This window comes from Oncorhynchus tshawytscha, unplaced genomic scaffold, assembly GCF_018296145.1.
Source record: "Oncorhynchus tshawytscha isolate Ot180627B unplaced genomic scaffold, Otsh_v2.0 Un_contig_4773_pilon_pilon, whole genome shotgun sequence".
NCBI lineage: Eukaryota > Metazoa > Chordata > Actinopteri > Salmoniformes > Salmonidae > Oncorhynchus > Oncorhynchus tshawytscha.
Genome location: NW_024608918.1, coordinates 67,501 through 90,193, shown reverse-complemented (window position 1 = coordinate 90,193; position 22,693 = coordinate 67,501). Strand labels below are relative to the sequence as shown.

General features: G+C 44.0%; 1 long non-coding RNA gene across 1 annotated transcript; it reads left to right on the top strand.

Annotated features, from left to right (window-relative positions):
• Window positions 1-14,231, top strand: LOC121843952. The gene is made up of 3 exons (XR_006081813.1): window positions 1-60; window positions 1,907-1,944; window positions 13,464-14,231. It is a non-coding gene; the product is annotated as an uncharacterized LOC121843952 (long non-coding RNA).
• The last annotated feature ends 8,462 nt before the right edge of the window (window positions 14,232-22,693 follow it).

Sequence of the window (22,693 nt, the reverse complement as noted above, 5' to 3'; positions counted from 1 at the left end):
CAACACCCTGTATGTCCACCTCAGGTTAGACACACACAACACCCTGTATGTCCACCTCAGGTTAGACACACCACCACCAGGTTAGAACCCTGTATGTCCACCTCAGGTTAGACACACACAACACCCTGTCCACCTGTCCACACAACACCCTCCACCTCAGGTTAGACACACACAACACCCTGTATGTCCACCTCAGGTTAGACACACACAACACCCTGTATGTCCACCTCAGGTTAGACACACACAACACCCTGTATGTCCACCTCAGGTTAGACAGGTTAGGTTACACACACAACACCCTGTATGTCCACCTCAGGTTAGACACACACAACACCCTGTATGTCCACCAGGTTAGACACACACAACACCCTGGTCCACCACAGGTTAGACACACACAACACCCTGTATGTCCACCTCAGGCTAGTTAGTCCACCTCAGGTTAGACACACACACACCCTGTATGTCCACCTCAGGTTAGACACACACAACACCCTGTATGTCCACCTCAGGTTAGACACACACAACACCCTGTATGTCCACCTCAGGTTAGACACACACAACACCCTGTATGTCCACCTCAGGTTAGACACACACAACACCCTGTATGTCCACCTCAGGTTAGACACACACAACACCCTGTATGTCCACCTCAGGTTAGACACACACAACACCCTGTATGTCCACCTCAGGTTAGACACACACAACACCCTGTATGTCCACCTCAGGTTAGACACACACAACACCCTGTATGTCCACCTCAGGTTAGACACACACAACACCCTGTATGTCCACCTCAGGTTAGACACACACAACACCCTGTATGTCCACCTCAGGTTAGACACACACAACACCCTGTATGTCCACCTCAGGTTAGACACACACAACACCCTGTGTCCATGTCCACCACCCTGTCCAGGTTAGACACACACAACACCCTGTATGTCCACCTCAGGTTAGACACACACAACACCCTGTATGTCCACCTCAGGTTAGACACACACAACACCCTGTATGTCCACCTCAGGTTAGACACACACAACACCCCTGTATGTCCACCTCAGGTTAGACACACACAACACCCTGTATGTCCACCTCAGGTTAGACACACACAACACCCTGTATGTCCACCTCAGGTTAGACACACACAACACCCTGTATGTCCACCTGGTTATGTCCACCTCAGGTTAGACACACACAACACCCTGTATGTCCACCAGGTTAGACACACACAACACCCTGTATGTCCACCTCAGGTTACACACACAACACCCTGTATGTCCACCTCAGGTTAGACACACACAACACCCTGTATGTCCACCTCAGGTTAGACACACACAACACCCTGTATGTCCATGTCCACAACACCCTCCAGGTTAGACACACACAACACCCTGTATGTCCACCTCAGGTTAGACACACACAACACCCTGTATGTCCACCTCAGGTTAGACACACACAACACCCTGTATGTCCACCTCAGGTTAGACACACACAACACCCTGTATGTCCACCTCAGGTTAGACACACACAACACCCTGTATGTCCACCTCAGGTTAGACACACACAACACCCTGTATGTCCACCCTTAGACACACACAACACCCTATGTCCACCTCAGGTTAGACAGTCCACCTCAGGTTAGACACACACAACACCCTGTATGTCCATGGTTCCACCTCCACCTCAGGTTAGACACACACAACACCCTGTATGTCCACCACCTCAGGTTAGACACACACAACACCCTGTATGTCCACCTCAGGTTAGACACACACAACACCCTATGTCCACCTCAGGTTAGACACACACAACACCCTGTATGTCCACCTCAGGTTAGACACACACAACACCCTGTATGTCCACCTCAGGTTAGACACACACAACACCACCTGTATGTCCACCTCAGGTTAGACACACACAACACCCTGTATGTCCACCTCACAGGTTAGACACACACACACCCTGTATGTCCACCACAGGTTAGACACACACAACACCCTGTATGTCCACCTCAGGTTAGACACACACAACACCCTGTATGTCCACCTCAGGTTAGACACACACAACACCCTGTATGTCCACCTCAGGTTAGACACACACAACACCCCTCAGTATGTCCACCTCAGGTTAGACACACACAACACCCTGTATGTCCACCTCAGGTTAGACACACACAACACCCTGTATGTCCACCTCAGGTTAGACACACACAACACCCTGTATGTCCACCTCAGGTTAGACACACACAACACCCTGTATGTCCACCTCAGGTTAGACACACACTTCTCACAGGTCTGAAAACGTCATCATGTTTCTAGCCTTGTTTTAATTGTTCTTCATTCCTTTTCAACTCTCTCTGATGACACTTTAACGATCCACACCGCAGGGCGTCCACAAACAGTCACACAGGAATGTGAGACCTTTTCACGGGCCTCATAAAAACATGGCTGTAATGTTGCAGTGTTTCCCCTATATTCATTTTTAGCAGTGGCGGGCCACCACTGAAGAAGACAATAAATGCAACTTAAAAGGACTAAAACCAGATGTGAAGTGTGTCGAAAAGATAACAGACTGATATATATATTTAACATGAGATCGTCTTTGAGAACTAACAATCAAGTGTTCTAAAAACTAGACATTCTAGTTCTAGAATCCGAAATGAAAACACTTTAGTTCCGTATGTTTCAGTCACTCAGATAGCATAAGAACATGGCAAAATGTGTAGAATTACAGTAAACTAAAGTTCTGGGTGAGGCTCAGAGATCGGCTCTGAAACTCTGTGAATAAGCAGTGGAGGGGAAAAAAAGGGGATTTTGACTCGATATTCTGTGTTTGTTCATAACGTTTTTGGGTCAAAACAAGGCACCTCTCCAATCAAAGAATCTGTGGACATCTAGCTAGTTTAGTTTATACAGACCCTCATGACGAACAGTCATGGTAGGTGTGTGACTGGTAATACCATATGGCTAAGCTGGCTGTCTGTTGGCATGAACAGGGTGAGAGGGGTCATGCTGTGTCGTGTTAATATGATGGGGTTTATGAAGGTCTAGGACAGGTAACCACGGTAACTAATAAATCATTGTTTTTATTTTTCAACAAAATGGGTGTCCAAGATTCATAATCGTACACTACATGATCAAAAGTATGTGGACACGTGCTCGTCAAACATTCAATTCCAAAATCATGGTCATTAATATGGAGTTGGTCCCCCCCTTTGCTGCTATAACAGCCTCCACACTTCTGGGAAGGATCTCCACTAGATGTTGGAACATTGCTGCTATAACAGCCTCCACTCTTCTGGGAAGGCTTTCCACTAGATGTTGGAACATTGCTGCTATAACAGCCTCCACTCTTCTGGGAAGGCTTTCCACTAGATGTTGGAACATTGCTGCTATAACAGCCTCCACTCTTCTGGGAAGGCCTTCCACTAGATGTTGGAACATTGCTGCTATAACAGCCTCCACTCTTCTGGGAAGGCTTTCCACTAGATGTTGGAACATTTGCTGCTATAACAGCCTCCACTCTTCTGGGAAGGCTTTCCACTAGATGTTGGAACATTGCTGCGGGGACTTGCTTCCATTGACCCATGAGCATAAATGATGTTGGGTGATTAGGCCTGACTCGCAGTCGACGTTCCAATTAATCCCAAAGGTGTTTGATGGAGTTGAGGTCAGGGCTCTGTGCAGGCCAGTCAAGTTCTTCCACACAGATCTCGAGAAACCATTTCTGTATGGACCTGGCTTTGTGCAGGGGGACATTGTCATGCTGAAACAGGAAAGGGCCTTCCCCAAACTGTTGCCACAAAGTTGGAAGCACAGAATCGTCTACAGTCGTGGCCAAAAGTTTTGAGAATGACACAAATATGAATTTCACAAAGTCTGCTGCCTCAGTTTGTATGATGGCAATTTGCATATACTCCAGAATGTTATGAAGAGTGATCAGATGAATTGCAATTAATTGCAAAGTCCCTCTTTGCCATGCAAATGAACCGAATTCCCCCAAAAACATTTCCACTGCATTTCAGCCCTGCCACAAAAGGACCAGCTGACATCATGTCAGTGATTCTCTCGTTAACACAGGTGTGAGTGTTGATGAGGACAAGGCTGGAGATCACTCTGTCATGCTGATTGAGTTCGAATAACAGACTGGAAGCTTCAAAAGGAGGGTGGTGCTTGGAATCATTGTTCTTCCTCTGTCATCCATGGTTACCTGCAAGGAAACACGTGCCATCATCATTGCTTTGCACAAAAAGGGCTTCACAGGCAAAGATATTGCTGCCAGTAAGATTGCACCTAAATCAACCATTTATCGGATCATCAAGAACTTCAAGGAGAGCGTTTCAATTGTTGTGAAGAAGGCTTCAGGGAGCCCAAGAAAGTCCAGCAAGCGCCAGGACCGTCTCCTAAAGTTGATTCAGCTGCGGGATCGGGGCACCACCAGTACAGAGCTTGCTCAGGAATGGCAGCAGGCAGGTGTGAGTGCATCTGCACACACAGTGAGGAGAAGACTTTGAGGATGGCCTGGTGTCAAGAAGGGCAGCAAAGAAGCCACTTCTCTCCAGGAAAAACATCAGGGACAGACTGATATTCTGCAAAAGGTACAGGGATTGGACTGCTGAGGACTAGGGTAAAGTCATTTTCTCAGATGAGTCCCCTTTCCGATTGTTTGGGGCATCCGGAAAAAAGCCTGTCCGGAGAAGACAAGGTGAGCGTTACCATCAGTCCTGAGACCATTCATGTGTGGGGTTGCTTCTCAGCCAAGGAAGTGGGCTCACTCACAATTTTGCCTATGAACACAGCCATGAATAAAGAATGGTGAATCGTTATTCATCACTCCAGAGAACGTGTTTCCACTGCTCCAGAGACTAATGGCGGCGAGCTTTACACCATTCCAGCTGACGCTTGGTACTGTGCACGGTGATCTTAGGCTTGTGTGCGACTGCTCGGCCATGGAAACCCATCTCTTCACCATGGAAACCCATCTCTTCACCATGGAAGCCCATCTCTTCACCATGGAAACCCATCTCTTCACCATGGAAACCCATCTCTTCACCATGGAAACTCCCGACGAACAGTTATTGTGCTGACGTTACAATACCCCGTAATGACATTACAATACCCCGTAATGACAACCCCGTAATGACATCACAATACCCTGTAATGACATCACAATACCCCATAATGACAAAGTAATTTTGATAAGTATTCAGACCCTTTACTCAATACTTTGTTGAAGTGACTTTGGCAGTGATTACAGCATTGAGTCTTCTTGGGTATGACACTACAAACTTGGCACACCTGTATTTGGGGAGTTTCTCCCATTCTGCTCTGGAGATCCTCTCAAGCTCTGTCAGGTTGGATGAGAAGTGTTGCTGCACAGCTATCTTCAGGTCTCTCCAGAGATGTTAAATCATGTTCAAGTCTAGGCTCTGGCTGGGCCACTCAAGGACATTCAGTGACTTGTCCCGAAGCCACTCCTGCATTTTCTTGGCTGTGTGCTTAGGGTTGTTGTCCTGTTGGAAGGTGAACCTTCACCCCAGTCTGAGTTCCTGATCTCTCTGGAGCAGGTTTTCATCAAGGATCTCTGTACTTTGCTCTGTTTATATATTCCCTCAATCCTGACTGGACTCCCAGTCCATGCCGCTGAAAAACATCCCCACATGATGCTGCCACAACCATGCTTCTCCGGTAGGGATGGTGCCAGGTTTCCACCAGATGTGAAGCTTGGCATTCAGTCCAAAGACTTCAATCTTGGTTTCATCAGATCAGATAATCTTGTTTTTTTGTGGTCTGAGAGTCTTTAGGTGCCTTTTGGCAAACTCTAAGCGGGCTATCATGTGCCTTTTACTGAGGAGTGGCTTCCGTTTGGCCACTCTGGAAGTTCCTCTGTGGAGATGGGAGAACCTGACTATCGAGGTCTTGGTCACCTCCCAGACCAAGGCCCGTCTTCCACAACTGCTCAGTTTGGCCGGGCGGCCAGCTCTAGGAAGAGTCTTCGTGGTTCCAAACTTCTTCCATTTAAGAATGATGGAAGCCACTGTGTTCTTAGGGACCTTCAATGCTGCAGAAATGTTTTGGTACCCTTCCCCAGAACCGTGCCTCGACACAATCCTGTCTTGGAGCTCTACGGACAATTCCTTAGACCTCATGGCTTGGTTTTTGCTCTGTCATGCACTGTCAACTGTGAGACCTTTATATAGACAGGTGTGTGCCTTTCCAAATCATGTCCAGTCAATGGAAGTTGTAGAAACATCTCAAGGATGATCAATGGAAACAGGATGCACCTGAGCTCAATTTAGTAACCTAGTGGTTAGAGCGAGAGGATGATCAATGGAAACCGGATGCACCTGAGCTCAATTTAGTAACCTAGTGGTTAGAGCGAGAGGATGATCAATGGAAACAGGATGCACCTGAGCTCAATTTAGTAGCCTGGAGTGGTTAGAGCGAGAGGATGATCAATGGAAACCGGATGCACCTGAGCTCAATTTAGTAACCTAGTGGTTAGAGCGAGAGGATGATCAATGGAAACAGGATGCACCTGAGCTCAATTTAGTAGCCTAGTGGTTAGAGCGAGAGGATGATCAATGGAAACAGGATGCACCTGAGCTCAATTTTGAATCTGAATACTTATGTAAATAAGGTATTTCTGTTTTTTTGTATTTGTGTCTTCGTCATTAATGGGTAGATTGATGAGGAACACATTTAATTTCATCCATTTTAGAATAAGAGTAATGTAATGTAATAAAATGTGTATAAAGGGGGAAGGTGTCTGAATACTTCCTGAATGTATGTGGAATAGGATCCCATTTGGAACACACCTCTAGGTGATGTGCTATTAGCCAGTTTTACCTCACACTCGGTTGTCTCCCCCCTCCTCCTCTCACCAACTCAGAATAGCATTTCCTTCCATCATCATCTGAGGAAGTAGCAGCTTGTCACGTCCTGGTGTGAATGGCTGGCTAGCTGCACCCGGTGAGTCACCGTTGGTATCCCAAATGGCACCCTGTTCACTATGTCGTGCACTACTTTTGAGAGAGAGAGAGATATTTTCATGCACATTTCTTTCATTGAGAAATACTCCACCGATCTTAGATGTGAAGTTACGCTAAGAACTCCTTGGCAAAAAAAAACCTTAAATTTATGACAGAAATCTGGCTACGGCGTCTCGACATGGACAAACAGTACTATTGCCGCTTTTTTCTCGTTATTCAAGCAAAGTTTTTTTTTTAAGGGAGTATGTGAGCACACTCATTGGGTTCAGCTGAGTTCAGCTAGGCTCCAGATGGATGGGAGCATGCTGACGCCTTTATGCTACGTCTCCCCCTTTGTAGCCTAACCCATAGATATTTCTATGTCTTGATAGTCTAAAGACTATTTACACCCCCTATATAAATATCGATGGGTTAGGCTACGTCTCCCCCCCCTATATAAATATCTATGGGTTAGGCTATGCCCCCCCCTATATAAATATCTATGGGTTAGGCTACGTCTTATATAAATATCTATGGGTTAGGCTACGTCATACCCCCTTATAAATATCTATGGGTTAGCTCCCAACCTCTCCCCCTATATAAATATCTATGGGTTAGGCTAATAGTCTCCCCCCCTATATAAATATCTATGGGTTAGGCTACGTCTGACTAAAATATCCACACTGTCACCATACCTCTTTAGACTGAACAGCTCCCAACCTCACCCAACCCCCCATATAGAAACAGGTCACTTCTCAATAGTCTCTAGCCAGTCTATATATAGTATGACTCAGGTCTAGAATACCATAGTGATACACCTTGATCCTCCATGTCTCCTCTCCTTCATCTGATACTGAACCTGAAAGAATTAGACAGGTGAAAAGGTATTTTACACTCAGAGATCCAGAGTATGCCATAGTAGATACACCCCGTAAGGCTCCACTCTGGAAACTCTGCTTCTGGAGGACCAGAAACATTCCATTCTGGAACTCTTGGTGATGTAATAAAGAAGAGATGGAGTTCTATCCACAGATTCAGTTCCACATTCTTTCCATGTTCTGCATTCCCCAATTAATAGGAATTCAAGTTCTCTAGAACAAGGATTCTAACCATCTCTGAACCCTCATGCCCTTGTAAAATAGTTCATAACCCCTGTACTTGACCTCAGCCCTCCTTAACTAGGTCTGGTTCACCTTATGACCTTACAAGACTGTATGATATGGGCTATATAACATAAGTTTTAAGGTAGACCTTCACTGACCCAGACAATATCCTTTGTTAGGTAGTGTTTGGTTTAAGCTATCCATTCATGAATTCACCTTTCAGCAGGACAATAAAACACAAGGCCAAATATACACTGGAGGTGCTTACCAAGATGACATTGACTGTTCCTGAGTGGCCGAGTTACAGTTTTGACTTAAATCAGCTTGAACATCTATGGCAGGACTTGAAAATAGCTGTCGAGCAATGATCAACAACCAACTTGTCAGAGCTTGAAGAATTTTAGAAAGAATAATGTGCAAATATTTGTACAATCCAGGTGTGCGAAACTCAGAGACTCACCCAGAAAGGCTCCCAATAGTCTCTCTCGCCTGCTCCCAGGTCACTGTCAAAGGTGATTCCAACAGGTATTGACTCAGGAGGTTGAGTACTTATCTAATCAGTATGTATTAGTGTGTTGTTTTCCATTTAATAAAAAATTAAAATACAAGTTATAATTTTTCTTCCACTTTGATGTTTTCTGTAAGTTCTCTGAGATGGCTGGGGTTTCTGTAAGTTCTCTGAGATGGCTGGGGTTTCTGTAAGTTCTCTGAGATGGCTGGGGTTTCTGTAAGTTCTCTGAGATGGCTGGGGTTTCTGTAAGTTCTCTGAGATGGCTGGGGGGTTTCTGTAAGTTCTCTGAGATGGCTGGGGTTTCTGTAAGTTCTCTGAGATGGCTGGGGTTTCTGTAAGTTCTCTGAGATGGCTGGGGTTTCTGTAAGTTCTCTGAGATGGCTGGGGTTTCTGTAAGTTCTCTGAGATGGCTGGGGTTTCTGTAAGTTCTCTGGCTGGGGTGGTTCTCTGGGGTTTCTGCTTGGTGTCTCTGAGATGGCTGGGGTTTCTGTAAGGTTGGGTTTCTCTGCTGGGGTTTCTGTAAGTTCTCTGAGATGTAAGTTCTGGGTTTCTCTGCTTGGGTTTCTCTGAGATGGCTGGGGTTTCTGTAAGGTCTCTGCTTGGGTTTCTCTGAGATGGCTGGGGTTTCTGTAAGGTCTCTGCTTGGGTTTCTCTGAGATGGCTGGGGTTTCTGTAAGTTCTCTGCTTGGGTTTCTCTGCTTGGGTTTCTCTGAGATGGCTGGGGTTTCTGTAAGGTCTCTGCTTGGGTTTCTGTATGTAACAGCCACTGCCAAATGCCTGACTGCGTTTATACAGAAATAATGCATTAACTATAATCTACCTGCTGCATCCAAACACCCTCATCCAAACTTTCATTTCAGTTTGATGTTCTCAAACTAAAGAGAGAGTGTGTGTGCAACCTGCCCTCCTTATTGAATGGACTTAGGGCAAACGCCCTAAGCATTTAAACATATATATTTGACCTTTATTTACCTAGGAAAGTCAGTTAAGAACAAATTCTTATTTACAATGACGGCCTAGGAACAGTGGGTTAACTGGCTTGTTCAGGGGCAGAACGACAGATATTTACTTTGTCAGCTCGGGGATATGATCTAGCAACCTTTCAGTTTCTGGCCCAACGCTCTAACCACTAGGCTACCCTGCCTCTAACCACTAGGCTACCCTGCCTCTAACCACTAGGCTACCCTGCCTGTAACCACTAGGCTACCCTGCCTCTAACCACTAGGCTACCCTGCCCTGCCTCTAACCACTAGGCTACCCTGCCTCTAACCACTAGGCTGCCCTGCCTCTAACCACTAGGCTGCCCTGCCTCTAACCACTAGGCTACCCTGCCTCTAACCACTAGGCTGCCCTGCCTCTAACCACTAGGCTACCCTGCCTCTAACCACTAGGCTGCCCTGCCTCTAACCACTAGGCTGCCCTGCCTCTAACCACTAGGCTGGCCCTGCCTCTAACCACTAGGCTGCTACCCTGCCTCTAACCACTAGGCTGGCCTCTAACCACTAGGCTGCCCTGCCTCTAACCACTAGGCTGCCCTGCCTCTAACCACTAGGCTGGCCCCTGCCTCTAACCACTAGGCTGCCCTGCCTCTAACCACTAGGCTGCCCTGCCTCTAACCACTAGGCTGCCCTGCCTCTAACCACTAGGCTGCCCTGCCTCTAACCACTAGGCTGGCTCTAACCCTGGCTGCTCTGGACCACTAGGCTGGCTACCCTGCCTCTAACCACTCTACCCTGCCTCTAACCACTAGGACTGCCACTGCCTCTAACCACTAGGCTACCCTGCCTCTAACCACTAGGCTACCCTGCCTCTAACCACTAGGCTGCCCTGCCTCTAACCTGCCTCTAACCACTAGGCTACCCTGCTGCCCTGCCTCTAACCACTAGACTGCCCTGCCTCTAACCACTAGGCTGCCCTGCCTCTAACCACTAGGCTGCCCTGCCTCTAACCACTAGGCTATTGGCTACCCTGCCTCTAACCACTAGATGTTATTGGTCCCTGCCTCTAACCACTAGGCTATTGGTCTACCCTGCCTCTAACCACTAGATGTTATTGGTCCTGCCTCTAACCACTAGGCTGGCTACCCTGCCGCCCACTGGATGTTCAGTTCGACTCTCTTCCTGTCTAGAGTCATAATCACTGGTCCTCTAGTCACGTTCATACATCCTTCAGTCAGCTTATAGAAAGACCATGATGTACAAGACAACAGTGTCTGTTTTGGTTCTTTTGTTCTCTTGGTCACTCATGGCCCCTTCTCGCCCTCTATTGGAGGATGTTAGGCCATACACATATTTAACAGCCATATTTAACAGCCTCAGTCCTCACCACAATCCTGTTGCAGATTTATCAAATCAGATGTTATTGGTCACATATTTAACAGATGTTATTGGTCACATATTTAACAGATGTTATTGGTCACATATTTAACAGATGTTATTGGTCACATATTTAACAGATGTTATTGGTCCATATTTAGCAGATGTTATTGGACACATATTTAACAGATGTTAGTGGTCACATATTTAACAGATGTTATTGGTCACATATTTAACAGATGTTATTGGTCCATACACATATTTAACAGATGTTATTGGTCACATATTTAACAGATGTTATTGGTCCATACACATATTTAACAGATGTTATTGGTCCATACACATATTTAACAGATGTTATTGGTCATATTTAACAGATGTTATTGGTCACATATTTAACAGATGTCACATATTTAACAGATGTTACACATATTTAACAGATGTTATTGGTCACATATTTTAACAGATGTTATTGGTCCATGTTATTGGTCCACATATTTAACAGATGTTATTGGTCACATATTTAACAGATGTTATTGGTCACATATTTAACAGATGTTATTGGTCACATATTTAACAGATGTTATTGGTCCATACATATTTAACAGATGTTATTGGTCATATTTAACAGATGTTATTGGTCACATATTTAACAGATGTTATTGGTCACATATTTAACAGATGTTATTGGTCAGATATTTAACAGATGTTATTGGTCACATATTTAACAGATGTTATTGGTCACATATTTAACAGATGTTATTGGTCACATATTTAACAGATGTTATTGGTCATATTTAACAGATGTTATTGGTCACATATTTAACAGATGTTATTGGTCACATATTTAACACATATTTAACAGATGTTATTGGTCACATATTTAACAGATGTTATTGGTCCATACATATTTAACAGATGTTATTGGTCACATATTTAACAGATGTTATTGGTCACATATTTAACAGATGTTATGGTCACATATTTAACAGATGGTCACATATTTAACAGATGTTATTGGTCATATTTAACAGATGTTATTGGTCATATTTAACAGATGTTATTGGTCATATTTAACAGATGTTATTGGTCATACATATTTAACAGATGTTATTGGTCACATATTTAACAGATGTTATTGGTCACATATTTAACAGATGTTATTGGTCACATATTTAACAGATGTTATTGGTCACATATTTAACAGATGTTATTGGTCACATATTTAACAGATGTTATTGGTCATATTTAACAGATGTTATTGGTCACATATTTAACAGATGTTATTGGTCACATATTTAACAGATGTTATTGGTCACATATTTAACAGATGTTATTGGTCACATATTTAACAGATGTTATTTTAACAGATGTCCATGTTACACATATTTAACAGATGTTATTGGTCACATATTTAACAGATGTTATTGGTCACATATTTAACAGATGTTATTGGTCATATTTAACAGATGTTATTGGTCACATATTTAACAGATGTTATTGGTCACATATTTAACAGTCACATATTTAACAGATGTTATTGGTCACATATTTAGCAGATGTTATTGATGTTATTGGTCTGCTTTTAGATGTTAGCCCTAGGGGTCTCCCGAGTGTCACAGCGGTCTGTAGTGAGGCCTCATTACAGACACTCTGGTTCGATTTCCAGGTTGTATCGTAACCGGCTGTGATTAGGAGTCCCATAGGGCGGCGCACAATTGTCCCAGCATCATCCGGGTTTGGCCGGTGTAGGCCGTCATTGTAAATAAGAATTTGGTTAAATTTTTGTAAAAATGCCCGACAGCAGCTTCTATCTCAAGGTCATCAGACTGTTAAATAGCCATCACTAGCCGGCTTCCACCCTGTTATGTAACCCTACACATTAGAGGCTGCTGCCCCATATACAATGGCGAGAACAAGTATTTGATACACTGCCGATTTTGCAGGTTTTCCTACTTACAAAGCATGTAGAGGTCTGTAATTTTTTATCATAGGTACACTTCAACTGTGAGAGACGGAATCTAAAACAAAAATCCAGAAAATCACATTGTATGATTTTTAAGTGATTCATTTGCATTTGATTGCATGACATAAGTATTTGATACATCAGAAAAGCAGAGCTTAATATTTGGTACAGAAACCTTTGTTTGCAATTACAGAGATCATACGTTTCCTGTAGTTCTTGACCAGGTTTGCACACACTGCAGCAGGGATTTTGGCCCACTCCTCCATACAGACCTTCTCCAGATCCTTCAGGTTTCGGGGCTGTCGCTGGGCAATACGCACTTTCAGCTCCCTCCAAAGATTTTCTATTGGGTTCAGGTCTGGAGACTGGCTAGGCCACTCCAGGACCTTGAGATGCTTCTTACGGAGCCTGGCTGGCTGGCTCTATAACCTGGATGTTTGTAAACTGTAATATTTGAGGGCTGTCCCTCCCTCCCTCCCTCCGTGTGTTGTGTTCGACCTCTTAAATCCCTCCAAGTCCCCTTTTCTAATGTGTAATGTCACTATCTATGGCTACTGTACTAACTTCTCTATCTCTCTGCCCTCTCTGTCGTCTCCAGGCTCTCTCTCGTGTCACCCCCAGTGGCCTCCAGTCAGCAGCCCCTCGATGAGTCCCTCTGCCCCCATCACCACCACCATCACCACCCTGGAGGGTTAAACCATGCACGGCCCTAACCATACCACACACCAACACACACACCATACCACACACCAACACACACTTCAATACCTGGAGGACGCTTACTGAAACAACCAGTCAACCCATCGGATGCCTGGACTCTTACACAATCAACCAATCAAAAGGCAGGACAAGGACCTCGTCATCCGCTAGCAACTCCATCCATCCAACCAGCCAATCAAAACACACAGACTGATGCTCTGCCTCTTTGACATCAACTGATCTCTGCTAAGTAACAAGCTCATGCTGTTGTAACAGGGTGGATGACACACACACACTCTCTCTCACACACACACACACACACACACACACACACACAACTCAGAGAGCGTTCAGCCGTGCTCATGGATGGAGGAGGAGGAGATGAGACGGGGATGGAGGAGGAGAGGGGGGAAGGAGGGATTTTGTTGCCCCTGGCACACCCAGAACAGTCACTGCCCCCCCCACCCCTCTGCTTTCGTGAACCCCAGCGAGGACACTGACATCGGGCACACAGACCTGCTTAATGCCCCTTACACACCTCATCCTCATCACTTCTCTCCCTCTCTCCTCCTCCATCACTTCTCTCCCTCTCTCCTCCTCCATCACTTCTCTCCCTCTCTCTCCTCCTCCATCACTTCTCTCCCTCTCTCTCCTCCTCCATCACTTCTCTCCCTCTCTCTCCTCCATCACATCACTTCTCTCCCTCTCCCTCCTCCATCACTTCTCTCCCTCTCTCCTCCTCCATCACTTCTCTCCCTCTCTCCTCCTCCTCCATCACTTCTCTCCCTCTCTCCTCCTCCATCACTTCTCTCCCTCTCCTCCATCACTCCTCCATCACTTCTCTCCCTCTCTCTCCTCCTCCATCACTTGTCTCCCTCTCTCCTCCATCCTCCATCACTTCTCTCCCTCTCTCTCTCCATCACTTCTCTCCCTCTCTCTCCTCCTCCATCACTTGTCTCCCTCTCTCTTCCTCCATCACTTGTCTCCCTCTCTCTCCTCCTCCATCACTTGTCTCCCTCTCTCCTCCTCCATCACTTGTCTCCCTCTCTCTTCCTCCATCACTCCTCCATCACTTGTCTCCCTCTGTCCTCCTCCATGCTGAACCAGATGCTCCTCCCAGCCAGACAGTTCTCCTCCAGAGTTGCTGTCCTGATAAAAACCATCAGCTTGTTTCTCTTTCCTGTTGTCTTTTTACTTTATTTACTTGACTTTTTCCTCTGTTTGTATTTTAGGTGAAGTTGATTAAAAGTTGTTTGTACTGGCAGTGTTCTGTTCTGACTACACTGACTGTGTGTGTTGCTGTTTTTATACGGTTGCCGAATATCAACTGACTCATGCCAATCATAAATCGTGTCTTAGTGAAAAGTCAAGTGTGTTTTCTGTTTTAAAGAGAGACGATGGAAGTAATATTGAATGAATAACCCTAATTGAAACTCTGAAGGTCATGTGAGAGAGGTCTGTTTGTGCAGCAGGAGATGGCCTGGGTTCCATTTTGTGTCCTCAAAAGACTCTCTTAATCCCCACAATGCAATGCCGAGAAAGAGAGTACTATTCTCCAACTGGACAGCGGGTTTGTTTAGAGGGAAGACGTTTTAATGTGTCCCAAACACCACCCTACTCCCTATGGGCTCTGGTCCATTTTATTGGTCACATACATGTGTTCAGCCGATGTGTGTGTAGCTACATGCTTGTGGACTGAATAGGGATTAGGGTGCTCTTTGAGACGTGTCCCTGTCTGTTGTTTTTAAAGGGGACTGGGAGAAAGCAAATCCTCTACTGTTCTTAAGGTGACTGTGTGTGTGTGTGACAGTTTTTAAATAAGGACTGGTTGTTAGGTCCATAGGGATGGGGTGGGGGGGGTTGCCGATGTCTTCTCTGCAAGTCAGTCTGTTTCTCCATCACCTCGTCTCTCTTCAGCCTCCTCTTCCTCTTCTGCTGTTGGTGTTCTGGGGCTGAAAGCTGTGAATCCCCCGTCTCCACACTCATGTAGCAGTTATCTTTGTTGTAGAACTTGTCGGTCAGTTAAATGTGTGTGTGTTGGGGGGGGTCTGCTTTAAAATGCCTTTTTCAACCTATGCTTTCAATCCACCACAATCTCAAACTTGTTATTTTTTTTTTTTTTATCAATCAATATTTTAAAATGTTTATAACGTAATGAAACTACGTTTCTAAGGAAAAAAGTGATCTGATAATTGCCAGAGGGCAAAGTCGGGTTTGGTGGATGTACAGGAGACTATCGACCAATGCTACGTTTCTCTCTCTTCTGGTTGTCCTATTGGTTAGTTCAGGAAGAGGGCCAACCCACTGGTCACATCATTCAGTGTAGTACTGCCTCAGGGTGCTGTAGGCCTTTTCTGTAGTCTGGGTTAAAGGGGTTTAGTGGTAGCCTGTTCCTGGATCAGTTTGTGCTGTCTTGTCAACTTTATCACTCAGTGCATTATAATGAGTGACAAGGAGTTGGCAAGAGAGTCCAACCAGATCTGGGACCAGACTAGTTTAGTGCGTCTGTCTTCTGTTGTCATGTATATAGGATGTACCTAGTACTCAACGGTGAAATATCATGTCTGCATTAGGAGCTGGTAGCAGTTCCAGGATCAGATGTATTGTTTTCCTCCTAATGGTTAAGGTTAGGAGTTAGTTGGATAACCTGATCCTAGATCTGTGGTTAGGGTTAAGTTCTACCTCCAGCTCTGTATTAGCCACTGTGTGTAGTATGATGATGATGATGATGATGATGATGATGAAGGTAGTGTATGGGGGGGGGGTTGAATGCTTCACTCCATTGTAGTTTTGGGTAAGTTAGTTTTAAACCCTCGAACCGACCGGCTGATGGTCTCAAAAAAAAAAAAACTCCCACCTCATTCTCTTCAGTGTGGGATTGTGGGTAATGAGGATCAAGGTACACTTGTGTTAAGTACAGTTCTTTACGTGGGATCTCTGGTTTCGCTCTGGGTATGTCATGTCTTTTCCCTTCCCTCTCTCTTTATGTCCTTCTTGTTTTGTGTTTGCATATCTACGTGGGGACGGACTCCGGAAACCTTGCGTTGGTTCCCACAATGCATCACTCACTGAGTCATGGGAAGTCTTGTCGTCAGTTTTGCTCATCATTTGTAATGCCACTGTATTTGTGTATTTTAAAATTGTGTAAATAAATGAATAAGTCCTTGTACACTTGTGTCACTACAGTTTTCATTGATGAGCATGTGGCTTCAGCAGTCAAACTGTTTTATAACGTTACTCTGTTTTATAACGTTACTCTGTTTTATAACGTTACTCTGTTTTACAACGTTACTCTGTTTTATAACGTTACTCTGTTTTATAACGTTACTCTGTTTTATAACGTTACTCTGTTTTATAACGTTACTCTGTTTTATAACGTTGTTAGACTGTTTTATAACGTTGTTAGACTGTTTCATAACGTTACTCTGTTTTATAACGTTGTTAGACTCTGTTTTATAACGTTGTTAGACTCTGTTTTATAGCGTTGTTAGACTCTGTTTTATAACGTTGTTAGACTGTTTTATAACGTTGTTAGACTTGTTAGACTGTTTTATAACGTTACTCTGTTTTATAACGTTGTTAGACTGTTTTATAACGTTGTTAGACTGTTTTATAACGTTGTTAGACTCTGTTTTATAACGTTACTCTGTTTTATAACGTTGTTAGACTCTGTTTTATAGCGTTGTTAGACTGTGTTTTATAGCGTTGTTCTGTTTTATAACGTTGTTAGACTGTTTTATAACGTTGTTAGATTGTTTTATAGCGTTGTTAGACTGTTTTATAGCGTTGCTAGAGAGTTTTATAACGTTGTTAGACTGTTTTATACGTTGTTAGACTGTTTTATAGCGTTGTTAGACTGTTTTATAACTGTTTTATAGTTGTTAGACTGTTTTACAGACTGTTTTGTAGCGTTGTTAGACCCCTGTTTTACTAGAGTAGCGTTGTTAGACTGTGGGACAACAGGCCCGTTGCTTCCCTGAACAGAAGTTGGTGTGAACATAGTATGGACATTAACCCACTGCTGTAACAGGACAGTTAAACAAGTCTATATTAATCATGTCGGCATCGGAGAGCGAGATCGCCGAGACCCGTGTCAGCGGGGGCCCTCATGCACGGCTCTGTGTTGTTTTTGGTCGTAGCGTGAAGCATAAAATGCATTGAGTTGGTCTGGTAGAGGGGCATCGTTGGGCAGACCACGGCTGGGTCTTCCTTTTAGGATGTGTAAGGGACTGTGAGCCCTGCCACATGCGGTGGGAGGCCGAGCCTGTGTAATATATGATTCCACCTTGTTTGATGGCTCTGAGGAGGTCGTAGCAGGACTTGTTGTTTCTGTCCTCAGCCGTAGCCTCTGGGTTGGCTGCGATAGCTCTGTGTGTGGTAGCCCTGTCCTTTAGCCCTGTCCTTTAGTTTAGCACCAACCTCGGTGTTTAATCCTGGGCTTTTGATTGGGGGAAGCGGCGAACCTTCACTGTGGGGACAACTTTGGCGATGCATTTCCTAAATGAAGCCGGTGACTGAGGGTCAGCGCTAGCAATGCAGTCTTGTAGCATAGTCTCGTTAGTCACTAGTTACCAGACAACGTCATAAACACTGCCTATTTCTACAATGGATCTTCTTCGAGTGATTGTAAACCTAACTGCTTAGCCACACTGCTAACCTTTTGCCTAACCCTAACCTTAAATGAATACCAAAAACTAGTGATAACCCATAGCCTCCGATACGCATGGACAATTTCTCAACGGAACACGTTACGGGTACTTCCTGTTTTTTTTGCGCTGCTTGTGGACAGGAAGCAGTAGTATAGAGTTGTGATCTGATTTGCCGAAGGGGAGGACAAGGGAGGGCCGTGTATGCTTGCTTGTGGTTAGAGTAACAGTGGTCTAGGACTGTATCGACTCTAGTGGTGAAGGAGACGTGTTGATTTGAAGTTGGGTATTACCTGTCTTAAAGAGATTCCCTGTACTTCTGTATACTTTTTGACTGAGCCAGTAGTTCTGAAAGCAGCGTTCATGAGCCAAAAGTGGTCCCTACGTCATACTGTATGTGTAGATCCAGTATACTGTACCGTGTAGATCCAGTATGGTCACATACTGTATGTGTAGATCCAGTATGGTCACATACCGTATGTGTAGATCCAGTATGGTCACATACTGTATGTGTAGATCCAGTATGGTCACATACTGTATGTGTAGATCCAGTATGGTCACATACTGTATGTGTAGATCCAGTATGGTCACATACTGTATGTGTAGATCCAGTATGGTCACATACTGTATGTGTAGATCCAGTATGGTCACATACTGTATGTGTAGATCCAGTATGGTCACATACTGTATGTGTAGATCCAGTATGGTCACATACTGTATGTGTAGATCCAGTAGACATACCAGTATGGTCACATACTGTATGTGTAGATCCAGTATGGTCACATACTGTATGTGTAGATCCAGTATGGTCACATACTGTATGTGTAGATCCAGTACATACCGATCCAGTATGGTCACATACTGTATGTGTAGATCCAGTATGGTCACATACTGTATGTGTAGATCCAGTATGGTCACATACTGTATGTGTAGATCCAGTATGGTCACATACTGTATGTGTAGATCCAGTATGGTCACATACTGTATGTGTAGATCCAGTATGGGCACATACTGTATGTGTAGATCCAGTATGGGCACCATGTCCTTCCTCTCTCTCTCGCTCCTCTGTGTTCATCTTGCAATAAATTCCTGGGATTTCCCAAAATCCGGGTTGGGTGATTTTTTTTTTTAATTCCGGAGGGAATAAGCTGGAAATTCAGAATCCTCCTACCAGGATTTCTGGGAAAACAGGGAATGTTATTGAAAGTACCTGGAATTTTGCAAACGTAATCTTCACCCAGGTGAGGTCACAGCCTGCAATTCAGTCCACATTATGGCTACGTCCCAATCGTCTAAAGACGCGTCCTCTGCTTCGTCTACACACAGATCTGAAACTATAGAATGTAGGTGCGAGAAATAATTATCCTTGATGCTTATGAACAATTTGCTTCCACAGCTCAACCGCTTACAGATCAGTGCAGAACGAAAGCTCGTCTTATTGGACGAGTTCACGAAGGTCCCTCCCTGTTTCGACCCGTTTGTTTTCCTGATTGGTTCCTGATGAGTACGCCTACAGGTTCACCCAGATGTTCACATATAATACAGGCCCATAGAGGCCTGTGTAAGTACATCAATGCATGTAATACAGGAAGTGTATTATTAGCCTTTCGAAGACATTTATTAAACACTACACACACTTTGAACACAATACACACATAGATCATAGAGCGGTTAGGACTGTATAGACCTTCGTCATACATGTCGTAGTACCACAGCATAGAAACACTAATACACCTCCCAGAGACGTCTGTTTTGGGGTCGTGAGAGCGGTTTGAAACTAGGAGAAGAACAATATTTTACAAAGGACATATTTGTGTAGTGTGTTATCAGTAGTTGTGCTATTAATAAAAATGACTACTCTGTTTGCATTCTTTAGGAAGTTTTAAACAGAAATGAAATTGCACAACTGACAAATGAACCCAACATAATGTCAACAAGCAACATACACAGGAAATGACCTCAGCGTGGAACATTGTGATTGTGTCAGTGTGTGAGTGTCTGTGTACGTGCATGTGGTTTGTGTAACGATTTTACCACAGAACCGGAGGAAAGAGGTGACATGTGTTCAATGGAAGCAGCAGATGCTAAAAAGAGGACACACACACACACACACACACACACACACACACACAGGGGAAGGCAGGGTAGCGAGAGCAGCTCTCTCCTTATTTAACATCAACCGGAGTGACGTCAACAAAACCCCAGAACTAGAACATGGCAGTTTATTCAGTCATTATTCATCACTCAGGACAAGTAGGACTGAAACGCACATGGTTCCACAGAGTCAAGGTGTATAGTCAGAACAAGTATGACTGAAACACACATGGTTCCACAGAGTCAAGGTGTATAGTCAGAACAAGTATGACTGAAACACACATGGTTCCACAGAGTCAAGGTGTATACTCAGAACAAGTATGACTGAAACACACATGGTTCCACAAAGTCGTGCTTGGAAGTGCTCGGATAACCAAAATGAGTTTGGGAAATATTCGAAGATACTGTTAGTCTTCATGTCTCATCTACTATCTGATGTAACCGAAGTGCCAAATAACAAAAATAATCAGAACTGACTCCAATTAGATATTAAGGATCTAATCTTGAATAAGATTTTCAACATATCGTCTATACTGAGCCACTGACAAGAACAATAAACCTTGACTTTAAATTCTGGCTTGTTGTTTATGTGGTGTTTTCAGTTCCAACTCTTTGAGGTGTTTAGTTTCATTGTGTAGCTCCCAACAGATAAACAAGGGCTGCATCCCAAATCAAATTTTATTTGTCACATACTTCAAATACAACAGGTGTAGTAGACCTTACAGTGAAATGCTGACTTACAAGCCCTTAACCAACAATACCGTTTTAAGAAAAATAAGTGTGAAGAAAGTATTTACTAAAATAAAGTGAAGTAAAAAATGTATAAATAAAAAATGGAAGAAAATAGAAAAATAACAAATAATTAAAGAGCAATAATAAAATAACGGTAGCGAGGCTATATACAGGGTCACCGGTACAGAGTCAATGTGGAGGCTATATACAGGGTCACCGGTACAGAGTCAATGTGCGGGGGCACAGGTTAGCTGAGGTAATTGAGGTAATATGTACATGTAGGTAGAGTTAATGCACCCTAGTGGGACCCTAGTCCCTCCTGAGTGGTGCAACGGTCTAAGGCACTGTGTCACAGTGCTAGAGGCGTCACTACAGACACCTGGTTCGATTCCAGGCTGTATCACAACCGGCTGTGATTGGGAGTCCCATAGGGCGGTGCACAATTGGCCCAGCGTCGTCTGGGTTTGTGCCGTCATTGTAAAATAAGAATTTGTTCTTAACTGACTAGTTAAATAAATAAATAAAAAACTTTGACCAGGGACGATAGTGCACTACATAGGGAACATGGTGCCATTTGGGATGCATCCAAGGTAGACTAATAGCCACACCTCTACGTCAACATCATCTTTATCAGTTAACATGTAGCACTGAGAAAACAGAACACACGCAGTGAACAAGGAAGGTCATAAATATAACTTATCATGAAACGGAGAGGCTATTAGCCTTCCTTAACTAATACTGACATAAAGTATCAATACATCTATCAATACATTTATCAATACATGTATCAATACATCTATCAATACATTTATCAATACATTTATCAATACATGTATCAATACATCCATCAATACATTTATCAACACATTTATCAACACATTTATCAATACATTTATCAATACATGTATCAATACATGTATCAATACATTTTTTTTTAAAGTTCTGTGTTTTTTAGATCTGCATGGGACGTCATTGGTTCCTCCGGACTGAATGGCTTCTGTCAGCTAGTTCTGCCAGACTGGTTCCAAATGGAACCCTATTCCCTATATAGTGCACTAGTTTTGAACAGAGCCCTATGTGGACCCTGGTATAAAAAAAGTAGTGCACTTTATAGGGAGTAGAGTTCCATTTGGGACTCACACTGCATCTACAGATTAAACTGTGAAGTCTAGAAACAGTGTGACCTATTTCTGCCATCGTAGTTAATGTTATGACACTGAAACAAACAGAAACAGGGTACCAGGGGTACTGTCTGGGTGCATCGTCTGGGTGCCAGGGAGGTAACCAGGGGTACTAGTCTGGTGTTCTCATTGGCATCTCTCTGTCTGGGTGCCATTAGGGAGGTAACCAGGGGTACTAGTCTGGTGTTCTCATTGGCATCTCTCTGTCTGGGTGCCATTAGGGAGGTAACCAGGGATACTAGTCTGGTGTTCTCATTGGCATCTCTCTGTCTGGGTGCCATTAAGGAGGTAACCAGGGATACTAGTCTGGTGTTCTCATTGGCATCTCTCTCTCTCTCTGTGTGTCCTAGTCTAATAAAGTCTACAATCTCTACAAGGTTACAGAGTGAAATTCAACCATTCAACATCACTATACCTTTAAACGTCTGTGCCAAAGCTCAGAGTGAAATGATATGCATAACAGTAGCCAGATATCT